This window comes from Callospermophilus lateralis, chromosome 9 (genome assembly GCF_048772815.1).
Source record: "Callospermophilus lateralis isolate mCalLat2 chromosome 9, mCalLat2.hap1, whole genome shotgun sequence".
Taxonomy (NCBI): Eukaryota; Metazoa; Chordata; class Mammalia; order Rodentia; family Sciuridae; genus Callospermophilus; species Callospermophilus lateralis.
The window spans coordinates 23,596,686-23,612,708 of NC_135313.1; positions in this window are offsets into that span (position 1 = coordinate 23,596,686).

The window sequence follows — 16,023 nt, forward strand, 5'->3', positions numbered from 1 at the left end:
CATAATACCGTATCTCTGAATATATTATATCAGCAATCTTGTATACTTCCAAATTATTGAAGTAAGTACAGATTTAAATATAAACTAACATGAATTCAAATTTTAATATTATTATTAAATATTATTATTCATTTTAACGCTCACTTTATGAAGTCAGTGGATATATATGGTGACAAAAATCTTCTAAGTTATATATCATGTGGGTGTAATTATCAGAAAATGTTGTAAAGGAAATAGAAAACACAAAAGGAAAGATATAAAGATTTAATGGCAAGTGCCTAAGTAGTCCTTGGGTTATAAGACTGGCATGCAGTGAAATACATATTTGAGAAACAGCTTCTTTGGAACAAACCTTTGTCTTATGAAATCTTTTAAATTTCAGGGTTGAAGCCAATATCTAGCCAATAGCAGATTTATTGGATTCAATCGAACCCACAGCATCAGGGTTTATAATAGTTGTTAAATCACACGAAACAAACACATAACCCATCCCTGCAAGGAAAAGAGCTAGAAGTACTAGTTATACTCTTTTGGGGACCATCTTAACAAACATGAAATGGATTTGATTAGTTTCATTAATTCCATCTGATATTCTTGTTCATATAGTAAGAAAATATATTTGAATTTCCATCTAAAATACAGACTTGAAGAGAGCAAGCATTGTCTTTTATTTATTTTTATATCAATCCAACTGTCTTGTAGAGGGAGTTATGCATGTAGTAATAATAAAATGTGTCTATTAAACTGGCATTATCAAATCTCCTGAATACAAATTGGAAGCATTTTCTGGAACACGATTTTTATATTTTTAACCAAAGAATTATATCAATATGCACATATATAATCCTATATATTCACACATAATTCCCATATGTGTACACATAAGTATATGTTGCAAATAGAGGTGAAAACATGTTTCAGAATTAGTGCTATTTTTCCAATTTGGAGGGTTAACATTTTACCTTGAAACACATTGAAATTTATTATGTATTTTGGGTGTTTTTCATGAAAATCGCCAGTATAATTTTTATTTATTTAAATATGATTTTGAAAAAGGAAAGACTTGGAATTCAAATAAAACGAAATCCATTTCACAGTGAAATATCAAGTGTCCTTTGAATCTTGTGTTTATATTGAGTTGTGGGAAGGAACTTTGAAGAGATCTCTTGAAACCTTTTGATATTTAGCAAGGCTCACAGTAAATGCAATGGATTTTTAACTGTATCTTGACCCTTGAAGACTGCACTTGGGCCATTTTATTCGATTCACTCCTTTGCTAGTTATCTAGACAGGGATTGGGGAAATGTTTATCTAATATCCAAATGATTTTAAGCTCATTGATTAGGTCAAACATTTGGATAGATTTAAACCAATCTGTGATTTCCAGGAAGATTCCTGAAGTGGATGATGCCTGCACTAGGTCTTATTTTTTTATTCTATATATCTTTTTTGTAGTGGTACAATATAATTATAAATTATAGTGGGTTTCACTATGCCACATTTGTACATAACTCCAACAGTTTTGTCCCCCAGTTCCTTCACCTTCCCTCCTCTTTTCCCTCCCACTGATCCACTTGCTCTACTGATTTCCCTTCTACTATAGTCATTATGATGACTTTAATTAGTCCATTATAATCATATATGTAAGTGGGATTCTTTGTATTATATTCATAAAGAACATAGCATAATTTGGTAGATTTTGTTCCTCATGGACTGGGTTCTGAACACTAATTCCAGAGAAGAATTCTTTTCTAACTGTAAGCATTTAATCGGGACACTGACTTCAAATGAAAGTCAAACTTATCATATTTCTATAGAACTGTTGCTTTCCCTTATATTCTCTCTTAGAATGTTTCATCAGTGGGTGTCTCAAAGCCAGAACCTGGCGTTTCAATTTTAAATTTTCACCTCCTGTACTCTTCTCCCACTCTATCAGATTGGTTTTATAGATTCTATTTAATCTCTTTGGTGTCTTTTCCTTGATTACGCCATTACCCTTGGCTATGATAACAAACGACTATTGGCTAGATCTCTGTTTTCACTGCCTTCTAATCCATTCTCAATTCTGCATTTCTATAATCTTTATAAAATGTGAAGATTAGTTTAAAAACCTTTACATTCACCTGTATCCTGCAGGTCAAGCCCAGCCTTCTTCACCCAGGGTCAGTCATGATGTGCTGCCAATCTGCATTTCCATCCTCACGCCAGACAGGGTACTTGACTCTCCCCCCATATCAACCATCTTCCAAGACTCAAATTCAAAAGTATTTCACACATAATCATGGCAAATGCTGGCTCTTCTTCTTTATGTTGTCAAACCAGTCCTCTGTTGTTGTCTAGGAATTCATCTTCATCCTTCAAATGTCTTCTTAAGTTTTAACCTTCTCTATGAAGCCTTTTAATGCACCACAACTCACCCTTCTCAGCTTATTTTAGCAGGGTAAATCCATTCTTTATGTTCTGAGGGTCACTTTAGCATAGTTCAGACTTTGTAATTGTCCATATTTTTGGAAAATTTTAAATTACTGATTTATTTTCTCCTGCATGGCCAATGGACTCCATGAGATTGAGAGCTATCTTTTGTTTATCATATCCCTGTACCTTTTGTAAATAACATTATTAAATATGTCATAATTTCACCATTTAAGCTGTTTTAAGCACATAACAAATATTAATTCCTTTAGTTCTCAGACACAACTGGGTTCTATTGTTTTTCCCATTTTGTAAAGAAGTAAACTGAGGTACACAGAGTTAATAACTCATTCAAGCGTGCACACTGGATTATTGGCATTGCTAGGACTGGCTTTTAGCAGTTGGGGCTCCTTGTTTCTCTGTTTAATTTCTGTGTTTTGTGACCTCTTCAGGAGGATTTGCGAATTCAGCATTTCCTCAACCATTATACCTAAGAACAGAAAAACAACCAGACTAAGCACTTTGTAATGACAAGTTCTTTGTACCAATTGCCTACCCCACCACATACACATAACAGACCTAATTCATGGCACCAATGGTCAACAACTAGTACTCAGATAATCTTGTTAATTGAACATAAACATATTCCAAAAATGGATGTGTGGGTTTTTTTTCTTTTTTCTTTTGTTGTTGTTTTGGATCATATTCTGTACCTAAAACTTCCAGCAAGTCAATTTAGCATTTATTTTATTTTTGAAGCCTCATTCAAAATATTCCTTGTGCTACATCTGTCTCCTAACATGTTGTTTATTCGTGACATAGCTGATTTTTCCTGGAACTTGTTTATTCTACCACGAATTTACCAAAATAAATAGCCTTACAAAATGTTCAAAACAAGTTTCTTAGTCTTTTATTCATTGTTTTAATATTGACTCAAGATCTAAGCTTAAGGCCTGTTACCTGTTTATTTTTTGCCCTGGGGAAAGGAGGGCTGGCTTGAGTCACCTGTTCAGACCAATAAAAGGTGCCAGTGTTTTCTTGGTGCTTTTACACAAAGATTCTGAGAAGGAAAAGGATCCCAATGTGTAAATATTCACTATGTAGCTTTGAAAGGGGAAGGAGCAGAAAATATTTATAGCTTCCCCCTCCCCAGGGGAGTGGGAGAATCCTAGTATGAAGGGGACCTTCCTGTAGCCAGAGGCCGTGACTCTGTGTTTGGACTGACTCTGCAACATTAGCTTCTAGTTAATGGGAACTGTCAGCTACAGTGCACCAAGCTGTCACTTTTATAGTGTGCGTGTTAAAGCCAAAATGATGAAATTTAATTTCTCCTTGATATGCCACCATTCCCACCTCTGAAACTAAAAGAAATTATGGAGGGATTCAACATCCAAGGTAACAGTTTCAAAGAAAAAAGAAAATGACCAGGGTCTTGTTATTGCTGCTGGTATTCCTATTATCATTCCACGGCATTCTTTTTAAAAGCAACATGGGAGTATAAAAATGTTTAAATATTTGGTTGTACAATGACACAGGTAAGTTTTTTTTTTTTATTAAAGAAGAAAGAAAGAAAAGGGGAAAGGCAAAGGAATAAAATGTATCAGGTTGATGGTTAGCAAAGTAAACACCTATTGATGAGTTTTAAAAGATGTATGTTGGCTTTTGTGTGGCAAATAGAAAACATGTCAGTGTTAATTCCCAGAGGTTGGTCACCACCCCCACTCCCAACCCCTTCCCCAGAAATGTTCTACTTTAAGGAGATAGAGTACAAGCTTCTGGCAGTGTTGACCTTGTGTGAAATATGCACACATGTAATTGTGTGTGTATTATTATTTTAAATGTGCTTCATGTGAAAATGAATTCCAATGAATTTCACTTGTTTTTCATATTTTAGTGAGGGTAACAACTAATAAATTATCCTCTTTGAGTAGTGTACGTGACTGTTGTTTTGAATCACAAATTTGTTAGATTTGGGATTCTTCAGGATAATCTATTTATATGGTTTGGATGAGGAGCCATAGGATTGTTGTATGACTGTTAAAGAGAAAGAATACAGATTGGAGTAGTCACTACCAATTGCTGTTTTATTTTTTGAGTCTATTTCAGATATTTATTGATAATAATATTGAGAGACATGTTAGAAACTAAGCTTATTAAATTACGAGTATAACTTTTATAATGTTTTTATTTAATAATCTCTGCATTTTATATCTTATCCTTTTTACTCAACCAGAAAGCAAAAATTATAAATGTTAATTTATTCATTCTGGGTCTATCTGGATTTTATAGATTATGAAAACTGATGTACAAGAATATCTTGAAGCTTTCTAGTGCCTTATGGGGATCAATAATAAATCAGTCATAATGAAGATTTCAGGTTCCTTACCAGATAATTAATATGAAATAAAGTTAAATTTCATATTAATTACTATGTATGAGAATCAAACTAAATAAAGGAAATAACAATTCCTAGTAGCATACATTTTTATATAGTAACCTTTCATTTTTTTTTTTTTTTCTGTTGGTTGTCTAATGTTAAATTAAAATAGCTAGTTGTGTTGGTCATGCTTGCATATCGATTCACTTCTACCTTTGGAAGGTCATCTGGTTCCTTTTTATTTTATTAATTCCAGGAACTTTTAAAAGTTTCTTTGGCGGTGGGGGACAGGGTATGAAGTTATTTGGTTGGTTGGTTGGTTGATTGGTTGGGGACATTTGATGTGTGTGGTGGTAGCTTTGTGTGTGTGGAACAACATTGGGTGGATTGTTTGTTGGTCAGTTTGTTGGTTGATTAGTTTGGGGGGCATTTAATTTGGATCGGGCTGACTTTGGAGCAGAAGATTTGAAAGACTATTTTTCACTAAATAAGGGAAAATTGTGTTACTGTTCTAACTTCAGTTAAGACCTTAACACTTTCTCTTCGTAGTAATTAACTGAAGAATCTGTAGCTCTAAATGAAAATAATCCACTTGGATTTGGAAAGCAAAGTGTAAAAAAACTCAGACTACATAATCAAAAATATTTCAAAAATTTGAATAAAAATTTTCTACTGAATTGAGTAGTTACAGACATCAAAGAAATTGCCCTCTTTGGGCATTTTTGATGACTTTAAGTGGTGAAATAGCCAAATTCAAGACAGCATTTATAATTCACATTGTGGAAAGTTTAAGGTCAGGCACCTGTTTTCTGGGTGTGTGCTTGCTGAGTGTGCAAACTTCTTCCCTGTTCTACTTCTCCAGACTCATTACACACCAGCTCTTAAGAGCCAAAAGGGCCATTGGCTACATCTGTTGCTGCTATTTAGGAAGACAGCAACACCTGGAACCACAAGACAGTTCATATGGCCGTTTCTCTTTCAGTTAGGCAACTGAGAAGAGCTGTTATATAAAGTGTTCATTTATGCAAAGTCATTTCAGTCTTAAGCTGTTTATATACAGAAACTTTGCCAACATTATGAATTTAGCTTACTATGTTGTCAACCAAGAAATCAAGCAATGAACATATTTACATGTTATGAAAGTAAGTAATTTTGGTGTAGCTGACACCCAAAGAGAGGCTCCCCTATATCTCCTCCTTCAACCCCGCTTAGCAATATTTTGAACCAGTTCTAGAATATTTTTTCTAAGGGATAGCCTCTTTCATTCGGCAGATGTCTGGCCATGGGAAAAGTGTCCTTTATGGGAAACTAAATGGGCTGATCTTGATGATTGTGGTACTTGTTACATATAAGCCTCCAATAATTTTTTTTTGGCAGAATCATAGATTAGTTTTATGATCCTTATATTAACCAACCAAGTTAATCAGGCATTACATAGCATTTACATGTCATAAATAGTTATCCATTGGAAATCATAGTTGTGCATAATTGTGCAATGCTCCAGATGTTAGCCCTATTATGTGTGTCCTGTGTGCCAGTTTAATAAAGCACCTAGCATAGCAGATGCCTAGGATAAATGATCATCAGTGGCAATAAATTATAAATATCATAGTCTCAAAATTATGATGGTAGAGTCTCAATAAAATCCATGTGATAAATGGTTTAAAAAACAAGCACAGAGATTATGTTGTCACAGGTGAGTTGTGGCCTGAATGTTTGTGTTCACCCTAAAATTTATATGCTATAACTTAATACTCAATGTGATTGCATTAAAAGGTAGGTCCTTTAGGGAATGATTAGGTCATGAGGCTCTCATGAATAGGATCAATGCCCTTATAAAAAAGGTGCCAGAGAACTGCCTTGTCCCTTCCACCAGGTGAGGTTGCAACAAGAAGGGGCCATCTATGAACCAGAAATGGCTCCTCACCAGACATTAATCATCCAGCACCTTGAACTTGAAATTCTCAGCCTGCTAAACTGTGAGAAATAAATTTCTGTTATTTCTAAAATACCTGGTTTTTGTGTTTTGTTTTAGCAGTTTGAAAGGACTAAGAAATTTTCTCTGTATCTATTTATCTATCTTTGTAGCTATCTCTATATCTGTCCATCTATATGTGTGTGACATATAATAGTGTACTTATCTAAAGGTTGATACTGAATGTCAAGTTAAGAAATAAATTATTTTTTGACAATATGGTTTCCAGTTGCATCAGGATGTTGTCTTCAATCCAAGACTCCTCCAATTAGGACCTGTCATTTTTGAAATATAATTTATTATCAGGGACTAAAGACAGCTTCCTCAGTAGCAAATACCAAGTACCAACATTAAATCACTATTCCTTTTATTTCTCTTAATAATCAGGATCTTTATACCTATCCTAAGAAATAATCTCTCAAAGGAACACTGTCAAAGAATATCCATTTATGATACGAATCTTTTGAGGTATCTACTTTAATGTAAGGGTCCATTTCCCCTATTATGTATAAGGTTTTTTTTTAAATGAATGATAATATCACAGCATAAAGAGTCCTAAACAATATTGTTTCAGCCACATGTAGCTTACATAGTCCTATTTGCATAAGATATGTAGATGTCTACATATATGCAAATATGATATATGTATTATCTATAGATATGTGTATATATTCATATTTATCTATATATTTTTTTAATTTTAGTCCAAAAAGGTATCACTATGTTGGTAGTATTTCATACACTAATAAAATAGCAAACACACAAACACACATATGCACACACTTGTTCTGAAATAGGCAGGCCATTGTTTTATACATGAAGTGACAATAGGTGCTATGAGGACAAGCTGACTTCATAGCCCACTTGTTGCCCCATGTGGCCCTGCCACTTGTTCTGACATCATCTCTTAAATCCTGAAAATAAATCTGATATCAACACTGTATCCATTGTAGATCTTCTCTAGTAATGAGAGTGTTCAGGGAAACAAATCACACGTCAAGGCTTCTGACTGTGCTGTTTGGGAATAGAGGAGAAAAAGGAAGATGCAGACTCATAATTTTAAGTATAGTCTCTCTCTTGCCTGTTCTTTTCACAAAAAGACAGCAGAATTTGTTCCTGTGTAACAAATAAGCTTCTTGTGTTTTGAAAATATTTATTGAGGATTTTTGCATCCCATTTTTCTTCCAAGAATGCTGAATCACGACTGCTTTAATAGAATAAAGCAAGCTGACAGCCCACATGCAACCTGTTATCAAGATGCTCTTGAAAATATGTTCTATTTCTAAGTAGTCAAGAATCTGTGTTTTTAAAAAATTCCCTTACCATCAAGCTCTCTCCAATTGAATTGCCCTACTCAATACAGTGCATACTTAATAACAACCACTTTTCTTTCAAGAAGGACTACAAAGGGAAGTGCCTGTTTATTTAGACAATCGCTTACTTCTTTGTTGCCTGGCATAAGGTTTCATTGTACAGAAAGGCCCAGAAGCAGCACCCCCATCCTGAGTGATTTGTGCATTGTTTTTTTTTTTTTTTTTTTTTTTTTTTTAAAGCTTAGTGGCCATAGAACAAATTTTTACATTAAATTATTTGTGGCATTGTCTTAAGCTTGCATTATTTCCTACAACTGAAGATAAAATGAAAAATAAAGACAATAACATTATGCATTTTAGAAAGTTTTTATACTGCTATCTCTGTTGGGTAAAAGAGTAGCCACTATTGGTGACTGTCTTCTTCACAGGTAATCTAGACAAAGAGATTTCTTCAGTTGTAAACTGTGTGATGCCAGCCAGGGATCATTTTATCATCTCAATTTCTCACTCTGCTCTATATTGACAGCCTTAGCAGTGTAGAATCAGTACTTAATGCACATCTATGAGAGCTTTTCTAAGAAAAATTGAGTCTATATTCAAGTAAAAAACACTGGCCAAGTTGAACATGTTCTTAGGCAGTTGCCTGATTATGTGCTGTGTAGCTTTGAAAACATGCTTTGAAAGAGAAAATGGTGTTTTCGTGAAATGATCATAATTCCTTGTTTTTCTTTTCTTTCTTTTTTTTTTTTTTTTGTGGTACCAGAAATTGAACCCAGGGACACTTAACCATTGAACCACATCCTCAGCCCTTTTTCCTTTTTAATGATATTATTATTGTATTAAATTTTGAGATAGGGCCTCACTAAATTGCTGAATCTGACTTTAAACTTGCAATCCTCCTGCCTCAGCCTCTTGAGCCACTGGGATTACAGGCATGTGCCACTGTTTTTCCTTTGTTCAGCAACTCCCACCTATTTTAATAATCCCTCCTCTTTATAGATATATTGAATAGCATGTGATATAATAAATTCATATTCAGGAATTATTGATTTAATGTTTTCAATTCTTGAAGATATTTATATTTAATAGAAAAAGGTATACAGATTTGGGTAACATGAAGGATGTCTTAATAATGGTGGGTTTCCAGCAATGGAACAATACAGAGTTGTAAAGTTGAGGGGAAGAGGACTTCTTAGTCCTGCTGGGACACTAGGCTTCCCTTAGTCTAGTTTCTGCCAAGCCATACTGAGTTTTTACTTGACAAGTTATTGAACATGACCAGGAATGTCCCCTTGATTTTTGGCCTAGAGGATTCTTTTCCCATTTGCTTTCTGGACTGAGTCTCTCAATGCCAATGACTCTCACTGAAATGTCTCAGCTTTTTGGACCCTGCACCTTGGTCCACTGGTCCATGTTCACCTGTCCCTGGACCATACTCCAGTTTGTTTATTCTTGTGCTCAATTCTAGAAATGAGACTTCCCTCAGTTCTGCTGGTCTCCAGTGTCACTGGCTTTTATTACAGCCAAACATGCTTCTAGCTATGGCTTGGATTGGAACCAAGGCTAAAAACTACCCAGCACTGGGAATGCTTTTAATAATCATTCTAAAAGTTAGTCCTTTTTAACATTTGTTTCATTGCAGTATCCTGGAGGAAAATGGGATTAATCCAATCTGAAGATGGAAGCAGAGGAAGAATGAGGAGAACGAGAAAGAGTGGGCGCTCAAAGCCTCATCAGGTGGAGATCAGCAGCTAACACCCAGAGCACCTTACCCAGCATAGCGGAATGTGGAAACCTTCACCCACTGTGAGGCCCTCCACATTCTCTGAAAGGCAATCTTCAGGCAGCAGGGAGGAAACAGGAGTGGTGTCAATGATGTTACATATAAGTTCCTGTCTGTTCTAAATTACTGATGCTACACCTGATGAAACAGGCCTGAGCACAAGTGTAGGTGGTGATCAGATTTTTCTTACTTAACAAAATTGAGTAGGAAATTCCTTTTGAGAAAATAAATATCAGCCTATTTCCCTCTTCAATATTTTAATTTTTTCTCTCTCTCTCCCTCTCTTTCCCTTCCCTTACTCCCTCCCTCCCTCTCTCTTTCTCTGATGTATTTTGCACTTTTCCACTTTTTCTCCTAGGCTGTTGCTTTTCCTTCCCCCTCACTTTCTCTTTCCTGAATCAGAGTTCTCCCCACCTCTTTTGGTTCTGCTTAGATGCTACTATTTTGCTTTGATTAAATTCCATCTCCATACCCTGTATTTCTCATCATGTTTTTCTCACTTGAAAAATATATGTCATTAATCATTTAGATGACATAGACAGGGACTAGTTCAGGGAAAGTATAATCAGAGCCAGGAAAAAATTATGTTACTGATGCAGTTAGTAAACTCTCCTTTGTATACAGACTGTTACTTTGAACAGAGGCTAATATTTATTGAACGTTTTCTATATACCAGGCAGTTTTAAAGTTTTGAATGTGCTGTTTCATCTAAAATGTATTATAATCCTAGGAGCCAGGCTCTGTTTTAAACTGTTTACATATGAGGAAACTGAAGCTCAGAGTATGAAACTCACTTAACCTAATTCACACAGCTGAAAAGTGCCAGAGCCGGGACCTGAACTCAGTAAGTCTACATGCAAAACTCGTGTTTCTTGTCACTTAGTTATAGAGTCATACTCTGAACCAAAAATTGTGCTGAAAGCTTATTATTAGTCACACCCAAGCCTTGTAAATGCTTGAGAGGTAGATAGCATCAAGTTCAGAGGATTTATTGTGCTTGCAAGTAAGCACAAAGGGCTGGGTCGAAAATGTTTTAGGTCCAGGATTGTTTGCAAATGTACTTCCTATGGATTATGTATAACGATTAGGAGTCATATTAAACACATGGGGCCATCGGAACACTTTTGTACAAAGTGAGTATTAAGCACTTGCTATCAGCTGCTGTTTTATAACTTTTTTTGTTTTGTGGGATATTTTTCATAGGATCAATGTCAAGTTTGCTGAAGGAACTTTTTCTAGCATAACAAGGCTATAGCTAATGAATTCAACATGAATATACACAGTAGACAGCTAATAGGTAGACAGTTAAAGTCAATTATATTGATATTATTAAGGAGTATAGGAGAGATTGAGAGTATTCAGTAATCATCGGAGCCAGATCTCATGACCTAGATTTGATCCAGGGTTGCTTTGGAAACAGAGGCATTTGATTTGCTATTCCTAGCAAATTTCTTTGCTTAGGCTAAATACATCTGGAGTATTTTGTTCTCATAGTGTGAACTGCGGGTTATACTTTCATCATGGAAACAATCATCTGGCCACTGGATGCCACTGTTGCTCAACCAGAAGTCACAAAATAAGAATTCCTGTGGCCATACAATATTGCCCAGTTAAAGAGCACTAATGCTATTACTGCCTGTGGATTTATGCTCTCAAAGTGTTTCTTTTTATAAATGCAATTCCTCTATGTGAGTTGCATGTGCCGAAGGCAGGTAAAGTTGAGAAAATATGTAAATGCTTAGCAATTAATTTTTTGGTACATTTTAATTTCAACTGCCCTGACATCAAACTATGCCTCCTCCACCTCCACCTCCACCTTCTGTCCTATAGCTAACAGTCTCTATTAGTTATCAGCTAATGTTGCAGAATAAGACCCAACAAGGTATCATGGCCTCCAGCTATTAGAAGGGCCTCTTCATCCTAACAAAGACCCCGGGGTGAAAATACTTTGTATGAACAGTCACTAGAATATTATCCAGACTCTAAACACTGCACTGTGGATTGAGTCCCACCATTCCTTCATTTTTACTAGGCATAAATAAATTACAAAAAAACATTGTATGGCTTTAAGAAGCAATATAAAAATCGTGTGTGTTGGGAAAGATCAGATAAGGTTTGGGAGTAAAACACTGAGGTAATAAATAAACATGAGGTCAGTTTAGGAACAGCCATAATTGCTTTGTATGACAAGATTTGCATAGCAAACACTTCTGATTAATGTACAGTGAAGGCCATGGGAGAGGGAACCAGCTTCAGTATCTTTGCAGAATTTGTGCCTTCCAATATTGGAGGTGTTGTTCTTGCCAGCACAATTAGTCATTGTGTACTGAGAGACAGAAAGAGCCACAGTCCCTATTTAAATATTTGAAATTATTTTTACTCACCAGCTATGTTCATTTTATTTATGTGATTAAAAAAATCAAAGTGCCAATTTCACATTAGTAGTAGGTTTCCATTCTTCATTTTAACCCTATTTAGAAAACAGGCAGGTGAGTTTATCAGGATGCATAATACTTTGCACACATGCATGAAATATGTCAACTACCTAAAAATCTCTTTGTTGCTCATTATTTTGGAATATAATACCTTTATAGTCTGTCTTTTTGACTGTAATTAATAGTTTCCTGTCATTGTTATTTTTTCACTTCAGTGAAATGCTGTGCTAAGTATGTATTTTAAAAACATGTTAAATACTTCTTTAAAAATTTTATTTTTACTTTCTCTTTCCATTTAAAATGGAGCACAATTATTTTCTTTCAAAAAAAACATAAACACTTCAGGGGAAGGTACATGAAAGTATAAATGGAAGAGGTCATATTTCCTCTAGAAATATTTACTTTGGGATTTTTTTAAATGTCAGCATCATACTAACCTGAAAAAAGACAGTAGAATACTAATTATGTTTGGTAGTACAATAAAATAAAAGTAAGCAAAATTTTGGTAACATTGTATATAAATATGTATGTTTATATAAATATATATGGCAGTGGCTAACATTTCACAGCAAATAGTAGAAGACAAGGTTATGTTTAAATGTGATTATATTAAGTCACAATTAAAATTACTTTTGGAGTCAGTACTAAATACTATTGCTGATTCATGCTTTCAAGTAGTAATTCTGTAAGAGTTATAATGCAAAAGACATGATGACAATATTTAGAAAAAATATTCTGAAAAGAAGTAATAGAGACAGAAAACATTTACCATTATCATCATATTTTCAGCGTAATGCATAACATCTTCTCCAGTGTGCTGAGAAGTTACTAAATGGAGTGATAAGTAAATGCAGTAAGACAAGTAGTAATTTCATTTGTCTAAAGTATTCATTTAGCAAAGTCACATTAAGCTGTATGAAGCAACCTCTCATACTTTCTCATTCTATCTAATAGACAACAATAAATTATCACAATTGTTTTATTTTCTTTCAGTATTTGACTAGACAAAGAACATTTTTCTTTATCAATGTTTACCCAAAAAGACTGCATAGAAGGAATATGTAGTCAGAATGTATGTATCAGCTAAAATAAATATCAATACCTTGCATTGTGATAATACCTGTTAATACAATTTTTTGGAAAATATGCATCAAACACAAAAGTTTGTTAATGGCAGTACTTTCAACAAAGTAAGCAAATATTTAAAAAAGTATGTAGTGAAAAATTTCATCATTCCACAAATTGCATATTGTACTATCAATTGTTTATAAATTGGTTTTATTTTAAAAGTAAGTTAGGCTCATCATGGAAATCCAAAAATGATCAATATGCAATATAATATGGATAACAGTTATGATAAAACAAACATTATAATACAAACATGTATTTAAAACAAACATGTTAACAATGTGTTCTTAAACACACTGTATATTTGAGAAAATAATACTTAATAGTTCACTTCATTGAACCAAAAATATTTCTCTAATTTTATAAAGCTTTTGATTTTTTTCCTTACTAAAACATTTAAATTGTTGCTGCCAGTTTTTCACTGAGTTCTACATTATCAGTTGCTAGGATATGATATCTCATTTTTGCCATATTCCTTTGGTAAGTAGCATATTATCAACATATTCATTGCATCTGTAATATTTAAAATTAACACATACTAGTTGTACATGTTTTGGGAGTACTTTGTGATATTTTGATACATGCATACAATATATACTGATTAAATTAGGGTAATTTAGCATTATCTATCACCACAAACATTTATTATTTGTTTTGGAAATAGTTCAAGTCCTTTCTTTTTACTATTTTATAATATATTATAAGTTATTTTTAACTAGAACCCTATTATGCTATAGGGTTCTAGACTAGTAGACCTTATTCCTCCTCTCTGACAATTTTTTAATACCCAATAAGCAGCTTTTCCTAACTCCCTCTTCCCTACCATTTCCAGCCTATGGTAACCAGTATTCTAGTCTCTACTTCTATGGATCAACTTATTTAGCTTCCACATATGAGTGCGAACATGTGGTATTTGTATTTCTGTGTCTGGCTTATTTCACTTAATATAATGTCCTCCAGATTCATCCATGTTTCCAGGAATGACAGAATTTTATTCTTTTTTACTGCCAACTAATATTATATTGAATATTTATATACCATATTTTCATTATGTTTTCATTTGTAATAGACATCTAAGTTGGTTCCATGTCTTGGCTGTTGCAAATAGTGTTACAACAAACATGTGAATGGAGATATCTCTTTGCCATCCCTATTTCCTTTCCAGTGGACATGTACTCAGTAGTAGAATTGCTGGATAATTTGGTAGTTCTATATTTTAGTTCCCTGAAGAAACTACATATTATTTTCCATTATAGCTTACTAATTTACATTCCCACCAACAATATGTATAACTTTCCTTTTCTTTAGACTTTGCCAATATATTTTTTTATTCTTTTGATGTCATTCTAAATGAGGTATGATGATATTTCATTGTGGTTTTTATTTGTATTTCCCTAATGATTAGTGATATTGAGCATTTTCTCATATACTTGGTTAATGTCTTATCTTGAGAAATGTCCATTAAGATCATTTGTCCATTTTGAAATCAGATTATTGTTATTGTTATTACTTGCTCTTGAGTTGTTTGAATTCCTTATATATTCTGGATATTAATTCTTTGTTACATGAATAGTTTACAAATATTTTCTCCCATTCTGTTCTCTGTACTCTGTTGACTGTTTCATTTACTGTGAAGGAAGCTTTTTTAGTTTGATATAATCCCATTTGTCTATTTTTGATTTCACTCCCTGTGTTTCTGAGGTCTTATTTTTAAAGAAATCTTTGCCCATCCTAATGTCCTGAAGTGCTCCTCTTTTGTTTTCTTTTAGTAGTTTTATAGTTTTGGGTCTTATATTAAGATTTAAAATTACATTTTTTGATAAATTTCGAATTGATTTTTGTTTGTGGTAAAACATAGGGGTTTAGTTCATTCTTCTACATATGGATATCCAGTTTGTCACTTATTATTCATTTATTAAAGATGGGTATGTCTCTATTGTATATTCTTGGAGCCTATATAAGCAATTTAAATATTCAAATGATGGATGTGAATAAAATTATATTCAAGGATGTTTGTCTTAAATGATACTCTAAGACATCAGAAGCAAAGATATGCCATCTAGTGTTTGTTTCCTTTATGGATGTCAAAAGGGAAAATGTCAGTCTATCCATATACATTAATAATCTTCCTTCTGAAGAAAACACATAAATACCACCACACATCTTTTTATTAGTTCGTTCTTGCTCATCATCAAATATGATTAGTTTAAATTTTGCACTATCTTCATTTTTTATAAATAGCATTTTGTGAGATTCAATTATTACAGAAGCTCCATTTATGGGCCCTCTCCATTGATGAATCATAGTATTAAATGTCTTAGAACATTCTTTGAGACCCATAAACTGGGAATGTGGAAAATTGTGATACAGTCAAGGGCAGGACCAAGTGGAGAAACTGCCAGATGTCTTGGGCCTCAGGACATATTTTTTAGAGGTGAGGAGGGGCTCGGTAAGTTTGGGTGCCAAGAAAATTTAGGTGCAGCAAAAGAGAGAGAACAGGGTTTAGGTGAAGCAAAGGAGAGGGAACAGGGTTGTACTGAGAAGAAACTGATCAGGCAAGAAAGAGACAGACTATTAAAATGTTGAAAGATGACGACTCA